This window comes from Diachasmimorpha longicaudata, chromosome 15 (assembly GCF_034640455.1).
Source record: "Diachasmimorpha longicaudata isolate KC_UGA_2023 chromosome 15, iyDiaLong2, whole genome shotgun sequence".
In the NCBI taxonomy this organism is placed as follows: domain Eukaryota; kingdom Metazoa; phylum Arthropoda; class Insecta; order Hymenoptera; family Braconidae; genus Diachasmimorpha; species Diachasmimorpha longicaudata.
This window is the reverse complement of record NC_087239.1, coordinates 2,762,348-2,778,066: the sequence shown is the minus strand read 5'-3', so window position 1 is coordinate 2,778,066 and position 15,719 is coordinate 2,762,348. Positions and strand designations below refer to the sequence as shown.

The following is a 15,719-nucleotide window of genomic DNA, read 5'->3' as shown; positions in this document are numbered from 1 at the left end:
TTTTCCCTTGACGTTCTAAAAACAGAACAAATGCTCTGAAGGGCGCCAGTTGTTTTTTTGTCTCGACGGAAAACAACAAACCGAAAACCTAACCAAAGCGGATAATTCACGACGACGGACTAAAAACTCTAACTAAAACGTAAACTCTATAACTTAAAACTAAAGGGTCAAGGGAAAGGTGGTAGTTGCTCACGCTGCTCAGGATGTAGGTTGAGGAGAGAGGGGTGGTTCGGGGTATGCTGGTCATAGGGTTATTAATTCAATAAATTCAAAACCCAACACATTCTTAATATTTCTCTATGAAACTATATTCTTCAGTTTCCGACAATAATAACTCAAAATACACATTTCTACAATATTCCAAATCTTGGTAATAATAACGCAAGTATAATCCCAATTTTAATAAGAAACGCAAAACTAAATACCTCAATAATTTTTATGAGAGAGAGATAGATCCTATAAATTATTCATTATTCTATTTATTTTAAAGAACGTAGGCGTATCGTACGCAGAGAGAGACCCAAACTGCTTTTATCCGTTTACTCTAATTCATTAATCATAAAAAAAAAACCGCATAAAATAACTAAAGAAATATAATGATCCTAACGTTGGGTTAAATACTATTCATTTACCCGAAAATACTCTAACAGTCTATAATTCCGAACTCATTACTGATACTCGATACATTCTATAAATTCGAATTACAAATTTCAAGGCGTCATAAAGGCAATTAATAACGAAAAATTCTAATGCAATATAATTTATAAAACATACGGGCTCCGAGAGCATAACACATTGCAGCTAAAACGACGGACGCGGGATATACACTTGCCCGCATAACTCTGCGTACAGCGCTAAAAAATTCGAAAACTTAACTTTAAACGCGAATTTCTCACGAACTAGGATATGTATTCAGAAACTTTTGAATTTGTTTTATATAAAAAATATATATATATTGCATAAACATACCTTTTTAGAACCATAATACATACATCTCCATTTTAACGGGAATTATTCGTCGACATCATGAAAATTCATGCACGCAAAACTCTGCGTACAGCAGCACAAGAATAGCAATTTGCGACTACCGTTAGTTTAGCTTTTTTCTCAGTCACTTGTGCGACTTTAGAATAACTATTTTATTGTGTTTCAAGTGATTGCAGAAGTAAGATCATTTTAAAACAGCCATGGAAAAAAAAGGCAAGGAAATTGGCACTGATGAAAGAAGAATTATCGTAAAACTACATGTTGAGGGCAAAACATTAAGGGAAATTGGAAAAATAGTAGGCCGAACTCATTCATCGGTACATAAGGTGGTAACTAATTACATTTCAACTGGATCCATCTTATCAAAACCACGTGCTGGTCGTCCAACTCTTTTAACAAACCGCGAAAACAAGCGTGTCGTACAACTAGTTCAGCAAAATCCAAGGATGACTGCTCATCAACTGAAATTAGAGGTGGAGCAAAGGTATTCGAAAGTTGTTTCTGACGATACAATCCGTAGAATTTAAAAAAAAGCTGGATATGATAGCCGAGTAGCCCGTAAGAAGCCATATATTTCGGAGATAAATAGGCAGAAGCGCATGGATTTTGCAAATGAATACGTTTCAAAACCCCCAGAATTTTGGAATAGTATTATTTTTACGGATGAGAGCAAGTTTTGCATCTTTGGGATAAAAGGTAAGAAACTGGTATGGAGAAAGACGGAAAAGGCGTATGAAAAAGAGAATATGGTACCAAGTGTAAAACATGCTATAAGGAAATAGCCAACGGTGTTGGAAAACTTACATTTATTGACTCCATAATGGACCAGAGACTATATATACAAATTTTGAAAGATAATCTTCTGCAAAGTGTTCGGCAACTGGGGATGGAACAAGATTTTCGGTTCCAACAAGATAATGACCCCAAACATACCGCGCAAAATGTCAAGCTCTGGCTTTTGTACAATGTAAAAAACCAGTTGCGAATGCCTCCTCAATCTCCGGACCTAAATCCCATTGAACATTTGTGAGACTTGTTTGAGCGTAGAATCCGAAAACACGCCATAACATCAAAAAAAATGCTTAAGGATATTATAATGCAGGAATGGGGAAAAATTGCGCCAGAAGATACAGCGAAACTTGTGGATTCAATGCCCAGGCGTCTTATTGAAGTACTAAAGAGAAAAGGATATCCCACTAGATATTAGAGAGTCGTAGGACATTAATTTCTTTAAAAATACCTTTCTGTACGCAGACTTTTGCAGTTGCTTTTTTTGATATGGTTTTCAAAAAAAATGAATTTAAACTATAATTATCTGAATAAAATAAAATTTATATTTTTATTTACTTACTGAAATCAATAAATAATGAATTGAAATCAAGCTTGGTTAGATACGTGTCAAATTTCCTGAGAAATTTGCGTTTAAAGTTAGTTTTTCGAATTTTTTAGCGCTGTACGCAGAGTTATGCATGCAAGTGTACACTATACGGAGGCGCGACTTTGGCGAGAGAAAAAACGCGGGAGATTCTCGCGAAGGCGCGTAACGTGGATGAACTTAAATTCGTACGGAAAACGACGAATCGTTTGACACTTTTTGTCAGCGAAGTGTAGTCGCAAGGGCCTAAGGCACAAAAATAGAATAAATCCATAGGCGATGGCGCAAACACGATATTCCAGAAGAATATTGATAAAAGGCAATAATTTGCAGGTAATTCCAAATTAATTTGGAATATACGGATAATCCGTAATGAAACTTATTTTTTGGAATATAAATAGACCAAAAGACAAAGGCACAAAAACTCGGAAATTCGGGAAGGCAGTAAACGCAAAATCGAATATATAGGCGACTAGCGCAAACTATTTCATCCATACGTGAATACTCAACCCAAATTCACAAAAAATGCGTAACATCCTCAAGGTCACGAGTATTGCGTAACCCTGGCATGGCATGGGGGTTAATAATTCCCAAGCAATAAGAAAAGCGTAAAAACGCAAAAGGCGTAAATGCATGAGTTAGGCTCTACCGCACAGAGCAAAATGTCAATAAACGAAACGAAACGCAAAATATTACCCTGAGATAAAAATCCAGGGTGAATTATTCTAATATCTAATAATCATTATGAACAATGAAAAAGACTCACAATTACGGCGTACATGCCCCCTGAGACAGTCTTAACTGTATTTCGAGAGGAATGTGGACTCGGCCTCGATGGGTCCTCAATGGTGTCCTGATGATCGGAAGTTCGCTTGATGACGACTCGATCACAACTCTTCAATTAATTATCACTATTCACTATTAAACTAATAACTTTAGATTCGCCCAGAAGCAACACGCGATTGTCCTGTCGAAGTCTGCGCAGCTACTATTGCTAGGGGGGGGGCTCCGTTTGTACTTGTTCAACTGTACAAATGATCAACTGTACAAAGAATTTTCAAACGGTTCAAACCGCAAACAAAAAGCTAAGCTGAACATGTGGCGCTGGGTCCACATGTACAGCCTAGCTTCTTCTTTCAACAGTTGAATCCCTGCACAGTGGTGCTCTCACCGTTTGAAAATTCTCTGTACAGTTGATCATTTGTACAGTTGAACAAGTACAAACGGAGCCCCCCCTTGCTAGGTGACGGTTTAGCGCATGGCGACATGCGCTAAACCGTACACCTAGCAAGGGGGGGCACAAGGGGGGTACAAGCGCTATGGTAACGCAGATTTGGCCTACGGCCGGTAATAACCGATTTCGGCGCGAACATTTGAAGTTCCGCAAGACTCACTTTTTATCTCCGCGACCGTATTCTCGGGATCTCCGGGGTTAGGAGAAACGTAACTAAATAACTAAGAAAAAAAATAATATTTTCGCGATTCATATACTATTTCGATCGCCCAAATATTAACTATAACTTAAACGTAAATCGACCATTGGCAATTCACGCGAAAGCAACGGTCTTAGTTGGTCGCGTGACCTTCCACCCAATTCCTAAAACAAACCCATCCTACCCCGTAAATCCACTTATTTGAGCGGCAGTATCTCAACTGCACCTACACGTTTCCGCGAAAACAAAAGAAGAGTCTCAAATAAACAAAATCACATAGCTCGGTAATGTTTCGACCCAAAACGCGATAATGTTCCTTGAATCCAATAACCTAATTAAGCCAAAATTATAAAACCCCGAGGCGCGTCCAATACCCGCAAAACTTAATAAATATAAATTCTCCATCCTGTTGGATCTTCTAATTCTCAAAAAAAAACGTAAAACTTAGTCAAAACTAATACTCTTATTACTTTCGGAACCGACCTAAACTTAAAACGTAAAAATATAGATAACTATTATTAATATCGGATTCCCCAAAAAATAGTTAATTAAATCTTTCTCTCTAAATGTTCCCAAACTCCGACTCGGTCGGTCTCTCTGCTAACTCACAAAAAATTAGTGTTTTTCCCAGACCTTAAAGGGATTTCTTCAGAATTCCTTACACTGCACAGCAAGATACACTGGCGGCATTTTGAGATGTAAAAGACGCTTCTGACAATGTGAACTGTGACATATTACTAAAAAAACTAACTCGCTTGAGGTGTCCACCTAATCTACTTCGATCCATTAGATTCATTATGAATCATTCGAAAATGTACGTATCGCAATTACAAGAAATGAGGTACTTGTCCCAAGGAGTCCCACAAGGAGGGATATTGACCCCGCTTCTGTAGTCAATTTATGTGTTAGATATATGCAGAAATGCTCCTCGACATGTAATCATTTCTCAGTTTGCTGATGACACGGCTGTCTACTTTCGAGGTCACAATATAAATCAGAGTTTCATCAAACTTGAGGACGCCCTCGAAGCACTCAACGAAAACTTAGATGGCATAGGCCTTGAACTATGCCCTGAAAAAACAAAGGTAATTCATTTTACTTATAAGAGGACCGTAAAAACTGGAGGCACAAAAAAACTTTACTAGACTCTCTCTCTTTCTCTCCTTCTACTCACAAATCCACCGATTTTTGGGACGTCGCAGGGTTTTGTTGTCCTGGCGGAGCGTCGCTCGAACGGATGTCCTCAAATGTTCGTTACAAGTATATTGATTTTCTAGATCCATGTAGAGAAAGCAAATAAAATAAATAAAATAAATTCAATAAACTGGAGTTGACTTTTATTGCCGCTAGACGGTCCTCATTGGCCCAGAAGTTTAATCAGCTTTCTGGCCATTTTACACTCTGCTCTAGGCAGCCGTCTAGTCAATGGTATCGACTATCTGCGCCCTACGCGCGAATTCCTAGCGCCCCTTGATACCGTCCCTATCAACATGTATATCGGTGCATGCGGACAGGAAAACCTCCCATCTAACTTTCGCTTTCCGCCGCATCTTATGCATAGGTGAAGAGCATGGAAGAGGCTGGCTGCCCATCTTCGTCTGCATGACCACCTCGGCGGTTCATCTCGAGGTCGTGTCGGACTATTCGGCTGACGGATTCATCGCGGCGTACATGCGCTTCTCAAGTCGGCGTGAGACCGCTCACTCCTTGTTCAGCGACTGCGGTACCACCTTCATCGGCGCGGACATGGTACTCAGGAAACTCTTCTCAGCAGGGTCATCTCAGTCTCGACAGCTCGCTCAGCTCCTCATCAACGATGGGACCCAATGGACAAATGAGAGGCGGCGGTAAATTCGGTGAAGTTCCATCTCACCCGGACAATCGGCGAGGATCTGTTCACCTTCGAGGAGCTCACCACGTTATTCGCCCAAGTTGAGGCAGTTCTCAACTCACGGCGACCTGGAACCGCTCACGGACGATCCTGACGACTGCTCAGCCTTGACCCCAGGACACTTCGTCATCGGTCAGGCTCCCACGACTCTTCCAGAACCATCGCTGGAGAATCTCAACGTCTCGAGACTCTCCCGATAACAGCTCATTCAGCAGAAACTCCAAGGGTTCTGGAAGAAATGGTCCACGGGATACCTCCAACGTCTTCAGGCGATATCCAAGTGGTGCCATCCGACTCATGACATGAAGGTCGGCTCCTTGGTCCTACTCACGGAGGAGAGGTTCCTTCCATCGAAGTGGCCTCTCGCCCGAGTGACCACTCTACACCCTGGCAAGGATGGGCTTACGCGAGTAGTCACGCTCCGGACCGCTCAGGCAACGTTAACGCGCCCCATCGCGAAGCTCCTGCTCTTGCTAGTAACAACATCGGGGACCTAGGACCACGTCGACTCTACGGCTCGTCAGCCCCTTGGCTCTTCACCTGGACTTCGTCAACCCTGATGGATTTACGACCCGGATTGAACGGTGACGTTTACCGTGGAGATGGAGACAACCGGACCGGACGGGATTTACGACCCCGAACGTCTCGGATGTTTCCAGGCTTGGCCAGCAGATCAAGGATGGGCTCTTCGGACAGCTACAGGGTGATAAACTCAACGTGCACTCCGCGAACGTTTTGATCCCTTTGCTTGTCGTTACAGCTCATGAAGGTTCTCGACAGCAACTCCTGAGTTGCTGACCGCCGGGGAGAATGTTGGAATTTCTGCCTTTCGGCAGGTGTGCACTCACACACTTACATACCGCTCACCGTTAGACAACCATGAAAACAAATCGATCGTCACCTTGGGACTAATTCGTATACCTTTGGTTTCAGAGCACCACTTCCTGGACACAGCTCGCTATTAGCCTGCATAGGATAATAGCCCCACCAAAGATCACGTGGCATTGGAATTCGGAGCAATTCCATCGATCGGGCTAATCGTTCGGTCATTCGTTTTCGGGGAGTGTAAATTGCAACACGTATTTCCAGTATACCGTTCAGCTGTGCATTCGAACTTTCTGGAACATTCGACCCGCTCATTACCAGTTTTTTCGGTATTGCTCATATCGGGCCAGTTAATTATTCTCGACCGCTCAACTATTGTCTATTGTCCGCAGAACCGCTCAGTTGCTTTCTTATAACCATGTTTGAGTGACGAGTTTTTTGTGACAAAATGAAAAGTGACCTGTGGTGACAGGTGATGAATGTATTTTTTTCTGGACCTGCTCGCCCCCCCGCACGATCCCCACCATTCCAGGTCCCCCATTAAACAATGCATTTAGCTAAGATAAGCACTTAATTTTAATTTTTATAATATACTAAATTGAAACAAATTATCGTTTTTTCTTTATTTTTTCTGCTAATACGCACAATGACTCTGGCGCTTATTCAAATCTACATACTATCAAGTGGGACTGAGCTTGCTGCTATCAGCGCTACCTAGGATGTGACGGTATCTGGGGAGCTATCGGACAGTAGTTTCAAGGAGCTGAATATGTGTGAGGAGGAAAAAAAAGGAAGAATGCGCAACCTCTGCGAGACGTGACATCGGCCAAAGAACTTGGAGATCACCATAAGGGAGTGTTGGACGCGGTGAAGCGTGAGTGAGGCTTTTCGGTGGATTGTTCACGGTCGTCGCCGGTCGACTTACGAGCACGTGGCTAATCAGCCACAGGTGAGTGTTTGGGACCGGTGGGTAAGAGGTAGTGGTTTAGAAATAATTATTTTCTCATTTCAGTGCCGTAAGGGAACGTAATTAATTTCTAGTGTGTGGGTTCTTGTGTATAGAGTTATCATGCCGTCGCCCTGGGCAAGGGGCGGCGGAGAGGGGTTCGCCAAAACAGTGGTGTCGGACGGCACAGTTTTTGGGACCATTTCATTTAGTTTTCGAGGTTAGAAAACTCGCTGAAGGCATTCCATGGGCGAATTCGGTCAGTCGAGTATCGGGACTAAGTGAGGACAGTCGAGCCCGGTGAGTGATTGGTGTCGGTCGAGTGTAGGGCGATGAACCGGTAAGAAGATCACGATTCGTGAGTGGGATCCACAGGGAACCACCACGACCCCTTGAGTAATTTTTTATCAATTACTGTTGGTTTTATAGCCCTGGTCCTTAGGGAAGCTTCCTAGTCCAATGTTTGAATTATGGTATCAACAAATAGAGGGTGCTCGGCAGGTTAAGGTAGCTGGTGAACAGGCATGTTTTGGGGGTGATTCTGAGCAGAAAAGTCCTTTTCCACTTTTCGCTCGGACGCACCCCCGCAGAGATATGGGGGTGCAAAGAACGGCCAATGGGGCGCGAGCATTGCGCGGCTCTCCGTCCGTGTGCCGCGGGTCAGTAGTGTGCGTGCTTCTCCTTCTCCTCGGGCGGACGTTCCATTCCGCTAGTGAGTGAGAGTGAGAGAGAGAGAGGGGAAAGATATTTCAAGACAATGCTTTCGGGGGGGGGGGCTGGGGTGATTACAAACCGTTTATTATTTACATTAGTATTATTTATTAAAATACAAGATTCTGAAAACCGCGGGCGTCCCCCTTGGCATTCCGGGGATAATTGTTTAAATGTTAATTATCTTATGATGCAGTAGGGCTACACTATTTTGTCAAGAGAGCTTTTTTATTGTAAATTTAATTTACAACAAGAAAGGTCTGTTTGAAACGTGAAGGTTTAGCGCCAAATCGTAATTAGGTCCCCCGGTCAGGCCAAAAGGTCAGCAGCGACACCTCGGGTCACTAGACCCCCGAGCTGACCCCGGAAGTACGAAAACTCACCCCAGTCTATCGTAGATCCTCATCGAGAGCGGTAACGCTAATCAACCTTAGAAAATCTCCCTTCGTGATCGAGTACATCACCGAGTACATCGACAAGTACATCTCCTTCAGAGATAAACGGCATATTTAGCTAAGTTTATAAGTTATTCAACAGTGATTATTAATTGTGATTCGGACATTCATTGAACTATTATTTTGTACATCACCGGTTCAATTATGAAAATCAGTGTAAAACCCTCGACTTTGGTGGCACGTGGCCCCAATAAACTTTTATAGAAACCTCAACATTTAATAGACTTTTTCCACCCGGTTCATCCTCAATCATTGGATCCTTCACCTCAATTTCCTCCCACATCCACCCTAAACTCAGCAACTCCCCAAACATTGGTCCAAAGAGGATAGACCAAAGTAGAGGCTCAGTTCTGGGGGTTTGACTGACGCCAGTTTCTCCACGTTACCGACACGATTTCACCCCCGAGGAGACGGGGCGCCACGAGTCCTACTGGGGTATCTGCATATCGGCCAAGCGTGGGGGGCTCCGTTGGTACTTGTTCAACTGTACAAATGATCAACTGTACACAGAATTCTCAAACGGTGAGAGCACCGTTTGAAAATTCTAAAATTCTAAAAAGCTAGGCTGTACATGTGGCGCTGGGTCCACATGTACAGCCTAGCTTTTTCTCTCGACAGTTGAATCCCTACACAGTGGTGCTCTCACCGTCTGAAAATTCTGTGTACAGTTGATCATTTGTACAGTTGAACAAGTACGAACGGAACCCCCCCGCTTGGCCGATATGCAGATACCCCAGTAGGACTCGTGGCGCCCCGTCTCCTCGGGGGTGAAATCGTGTCGGTAACGTGGAGAAACTGGCGTCAGTCAAACCCCCAGAACTGAGCCTCTACTTTGGTCTATCCTCTTTGCATTGGTCCTTCGAGCCGGATCGTGGGTGTGAAATTTTAAGTGAAGTGCGCGTGTGAAAAATTAGACGCCTCGTGTTCTAGAAGATTCGAGGGTCACACGAGTGGCAACAAGGACTCCAACGTAGGATAAACAACGAGGGATTAGCCGTCGAGCACTTTTACCTTACAAACAAAGGACAAGGTCAGTGGTAGATCAACACACAAATTCCTCAAGTGTTCGGAACTAATCGGGAGTGTTCGAGTGCCTTCGCGGAGACCCAATACTTGGGCCACGCAGCTCCAGCAACAGGTGGCGATCGTAGCGCTGTCGATAACAAACCGACGTCAGATTGTCAACGGTCGGTAACCACAGACACTTATCAACGGATCGGTAAGGCAGGCCTTCAACATGAGCGACATCAATGAACCCACTGACAGCCCAACCATCTCACCAAAGGATACTCAACAAGAGTCGTGCTCATGGGCAGATGCGACTGAGGAGATTAAATTGGCAGGACCACATGACTCTCTCAATGTGGAAGTCACCATGAGAGAGATACCTGTCCCCACAGGATCAATTAAGACCAGACAATCAGACGTCGGAGCAGCCAACCAGGAAATCACAGCATCTCAACGCAGCAAAATAAGGATGCTTAAATCAAAGGCTCACATCATTAGAGAAGTGGTCTGAGAAGTAGTCTGAGTGGGCAGAGCTCAATAAAATTAACGATCAACTAATAGATTCTTTGCCAGAAGAGCACGAGTACCATGAGAGCTAGGAATACGATGAAGCATCCCGCTTTAAACGAGGCTGCTTAACTTTAATGTGTCAAATCAGAGGCCAAATTATCAACGTTCGGGATGCATCCAGAGCTCAAGATTCAACGTACGCCCATCAACTAGGGACTCTGAAAATCAAGCCTTTTGACGGGAAGAAAGAGGAGTGGAGGGAATTTAGCGAGTCTTTCCTGACGATGGTAGGAAATGACGACACCATTCCCCCCGTCAAAAAACTCATGTGGCTAAAGACCTTCTTGAAAGGACTACCAGCAGAGCTCTTAGCTACCTTTAACACTCAACCAGCGAGCTACGAGAAAGCGTGGCAATAACTAGTCAGGAGATACGAGGATCCAAGGTTAGTGGCTCAGACATTGTTTAACAAAGTGTTAGATTTGCAGCACATCAGCAAGGCCACCGCAGAAAGCCTCGGATCCAGAGCCTCAGCAGTGGTCGAGACCCTCGACCAACTGAAGGATGTTCCAGGATTAGAAGCAGAGAACATCACCGAGCAATTCTTCGCCCACATTCTGAGACGATCACTGGATGTGGACACTCTCAAGCAGTGGGAAGTTAAACTGGGAACTTCCAAGGACTTTCCTAGTCTACAAGAGTTTGTAGACTTCCTCGAGGCTTATGGGAGAGCCCTCAACGCAGGGGCTAGCCTCAAGGATCATCAGGAGAGCGGTCCAGCAACTAAGAAGCTCATCAACAACATCAAGAGTGGATAGACGACGACTCAACAACCAGAGAGCCACTCAACGGAGAAATTGCTCCCCAAGACGAACTGTGCATACTGTAATGGCAGGCACTTTATCGCATTGTGTCCCCTGTTCAAGACGCTCATCCCAGTGAAGAGGAATGAGTTCGTCGTCAACAAGGAATTGTGCTTCAGGTGTTTGGGTCCTCATCGTAAGCCGAAGTGCAAATCAACGAAGACGTGCCACGAGTGTAACAGAGACCATCACATACTCATCCACAAAGGCAGCTCATGGACAACGGCGCCAGCGGTTGGAGCTGGAGTCAGATCAACGGAGACAAATGATGAGAGACCAAAGCCAGGCACCTCAACCAGTGAGTGAATGATTTAATATACTAAACAGAATCATTCACTCTCTCATTGGTCCTCTACATTCACAGGACTCAGTACATCATCAGCATCATCAGAGATCAGCACTCAGAGGATCAATGAGAGGTCAACAGAAATCTACACAGTACATCATCCAGAAGAAGATCAGCAAGCGGTATTACTCGCCACCGCTAGACTCAGAGCACATTCACCTAGAGGATTCATGGTGAAAGCAAGAGCGCTAATTGATCAAGGACCAGAGCTATCCTTCATCACTGATCAATTAGCACAGCAACTGCAACTCAAGAGAAGGCCATCATCAACAGAATTAGTAGCAATTGGCGGAATCAATTCAGGTATCACTCAGGGTGTAGTGAGTGTCATTCTTCAATCAATTCAGGGGCAGAGGCACATCACAATCAGCGCCCACGTACTGAAGAAATTGACGACTACATTGCCATCATTCTCATGTACACTAGCAGACATCGGCTCACTAGAGAATCTTCAACTAGCCGATCCTCAATATCTCAGACCTGGACCGATCGACATCATCATAGGAGCAGATTATTATGGGCGGATCATCGAGAGTCAAATCATCAAGTCTAGACGAACAGCAGTAGTTGGTCAACGCACAGCATTTGGTTGGATATTATCTGGGCCAGTCAAATGCACAAGTTGTTCAACGAAGATTTTTTTATCGGCCGTAAAGGAATCCACCAATGAACAACTATTAGAGCTTCATGTACGTACGGGTAACTTACGCAGAGTTTGACAGACCAATCGCCAAACTCTGTCTTCTACCAAAAGACCTACTACCAGCAGAAGAACCTCCAGAGGAACAACAAGGGGACCTCCAGGAATCACAGGACAGAGAGCTAAGTATCATGTTGCTTAATTATTCAAATTACTTGACAAATGAGACGTCTCTCACCCTGCCCTTCCCCTTACAGACAACAAACAACCATCAACAAAGAAGAAGTCACAGCTCGAAGGAATTTACGCCTCCCTCAAGCAATTAGCAGTCCAACAGCAGAAACAACAACACCCAGCACTACAACTAGATGACATCCAACAACTCCCAGAGGATCAGCTGACTTCGAATAATTCAACATTCCTTACGTTGAATTGCCCCCGGGATGTTTGAAACGTAAAGATTTAGCGCCATATTGTAATTAAGTCCCCGGTCAGGCCAAAAGGTCAGCAGCGACACCTCGGGTCTCTAGACCCCCAAGCTGACCTCGGAAGTACGACAAATCCACCCAGTCTATCGTAGATCCTCATCGAGAGCGGTAACGTTAATCAACCTTCAGAAAATCTCCACTTTTGATACTAAGTGGTCACATCACCAAGTACATCTCCTTCAGAGATAAACGGCCTAATTAGCCACATCTAGTTATTCAACAGTGCTTATTAATTGTGTGTTAAACATTTATCTAAATATCATTTGTATATCAACGGTTTTAGGTGTGAAATTCAGTGTAAACCCTCGACTTTGGTGGCACATGACCCCAATAAACTTTTAGAGAAAATTCAACATTTAGTGACTTTTTCCACCCGGTTCAATGCTAAAGGATCCTCCACCTCAAATTCCACCTACATCCACCCTAAATTAGACAATCCCCAAACAAGATCTCTTGACAAAATAGTGTAGGCCTACTGCATCATGAGATAATTAATATTTAAACAATTATCTCCAGAATGTCAAGGGGGATGCCCGCGGTTTTCAGAATCTTGTATTTTCCTATTTATTAAAGGAGAAGCACATAAATTAAGTTAGCTACGTAAGACATTGGCTAACTTCATGCGTAAGACTTTTTCCTTATTGGTCGTTCGAGTTCATAGTGGACGAGATCGCCAGCGCGCCGAATTTGAATTTATTCCGAAGTAGAACATGTAATATTTTCGATGGTGACTTAAACAATCAATTAGTAGAATTTATGGAATTGTTCATGTTGCCCGAAAATGAGGTAGTTTCGTTTCATCGTTATGATAAGTCACCATCGAAAATATTACATGTTATACTTCGAAATAAATTCAAATTCGGCGCGCGAAGCGCACTGGCGGTCTCGTAATAAATAATACTGATGTAAATAATAATCGGTTTTTAATCACCCCAGCGCCCCCCTCGCCACTCCTCCGAAAGGATTCTCTTGAAATATCTTTCGCCCTCTCTCTCTCTCACTCTCACTCACTAGCGGAATGGAACGTCCGCCCGAGGAGAAGAGCAAGCACGCACACTGCTTACCGGCGGCACACAGACGGAGAGCCGCGCAATGCTCGCGCCCCATTGGCCGTTCTTTGCACCCCCATATCTCTGCAGGGGTGCGTCCGAGCGAAAGTGGAAAAGGACTTTTCTGCTCAGAATCACCCCCAAAACATGCCTGTTCACCAGCTACCTTAACCTGCCGAGCACCCTGTATATTTGCTTTGTCATCTACATTAGGAATGCCATTTTCAGACGAAGTTTTGTGTTGTGTAAGGAATTCTGAAGGAATCCCTTTGAGGTCTAGGCTAACCTTAATTTTTGTGAGTAAAAAAAAGAGAGAGAGAGAGAGACTAACCGATTCAAAATTAGGAATAAGGAATTTAATGAAATTAATTATTTTTAGGGAATCCGATATACAGGGTGTCCCAGAATTGCACGTCCAAACTTTAAACTTAACTTGGGGGTGAAATTCTGGATCGAAAAGTCTTGAGCGACTTTTTGATTAGACGCACCCTCTTCAACTTATTCGGGGTTGAAGTTGGACGAATCAGGGGCGTGGGATAACCGGTCGCACGATGGTGAGGAACACGTTCGAGTGTGGTGGTGTCCCCACCATACGGTACTACTCCCCTGCGGCGGCAAAAAGATATGACTGGCGGCGGCGGGTAAGAGAAAGGGGAGGGAATTGAAAAAAATTAACACCCGCCGCTGCATAAAAATTATTTACTCCTCCCGTAATTAATGCCAAGGCATGAAACCAAGGGCATTCGATGGAGGAATAAATCATCAGCGATTGATCATTGTTTTTATCCTTCGCTGAAAGAGAAAATGAAAATCGCTGAAAGAGAAAACGAAAACAGTCGCAATCGTCTAGACGATTGCGACTGTTTTCTCCGCGACTGTTCGATGAGATTCTATTTCGGTTTTTTGATGGGGGGGGGGGGGCGAAGCCTCCGGCTCGCCTCGACTTCGACTTGTCTCGCCTCGTGCTGCAAACTTCACACTTCTCACAATCCTCGACCTATCGTCCTCATGCCATAATCTACTATTATGTAGCGGGCGGGTGTTCATTTTTTTAATTTCCCTCCCCTTCCTCTTACCCACCGGCGCCAGTCATCTCTTTCTGCCGCCGCAGGGGAGTAGTACCGTATGGTGGGGACACCACCGCACTCGCATGTTTTTCTCATCGTCATGCGAGCGGTTATCCCACGCCCCTGATTCGTCCAACTTCAACCCTGAATAAGTTGAAGAGGGTGCGTCTGATCAAAAAGTCGCTCAGGACTTTTCGATCCAGAATTTCACCCCCAACTTAAGTTTAAAGTTTGGACGTGCAATTCTGGGACACCCTGTATATATTTTTGCGCTTTGAGTTGATTAGATTTTGGAAAACATTAGTTATGTGAACTTAGGTTGCGTTTTCGAGAATTAAAATTAGGAATTATGCTTATTAAATTTTGCGGATAATTGACGCGCCTCGCGGTTTTACGATTTTGGCTATTGGGTTCAAGGAGAATTATTACTTTTTTTTTTGGCCAAAATATTACCGAGCCACGTCATTTATTTGAATTGAAACCCTTCTTTTGTCTTCGCGAGAATGTGTAGGAGCAGTTGAAACACTGCCCCTCAAATAGTGGATTTACGGGGTAGGATGGGTTTTGTGTTGAGTTTTAGGGTGGAAGGTCACGCGAGCAATCACGACCGTTGATCTCGCGTGAATTGCCAAAGGTCGTTTACGTTTAAGTTAAAAATTAGGGCGATAGAAAAATAAAGTAAAATCGCGAAAATATTATTTTGGTTTAGTTATTTAGTTACGTTTCTCCTAACTCCGGAAATCCCGTGAATACGACCGCGGAGATAAAATTGAAGTTACGCGGACATTCAAACTTTCGCGCCGAGACCTGTCAGGCCAACTCTGCGTTGCCATAACGCCTGGAGCGCTACGCTCCCGTCGGTCGCCATGCGCCGACCTGTCGCGTAGCAACAGTTTCTACGCAGACGTCGCCGACATAACTACGTGTTGCATCAGCGTAAATTAAATTAATAGTTACAATAGTGAAGAAAGGTATTCATAGAGGAAATCGAAATCGAGAAGTCACCGAGTGAACAACTAATCATCAGGACACTCCGTTGAGGACCCTTCGAGGACGAATTTCAACTGTTCTCAGAAATACAGTGGATACTGTTTGAGGGTGTGTGTAACCCGTAACCGTGAGTTT

General features: G+C 44.0%; 1 protein-coding gene across 3 annotated transcripts in view; it reads left to right on the top strand.

The window, feature by feature from the left end:
- The first annotated feature begins 15,501 nt into the window (after window positions 1-15,501).
- Window positions 15,502-15,719, top strand: part of LOC135169869 (uncharacterized) — a 74,284-nt gene continuing 74,066 nt past the window's right edge. For all 3 annotated transcript variants that reach the window (XR_010300260.1, XR_010300259.1, XM_064135258.1), the window contains exon 1: window positions 15,502-15,692. The gene's annotated coding sequence lies outside the window, so the exon portion shown is untranslated. The remainder of the gene's footprint in view (window positions 15,693-15,719) is intronic.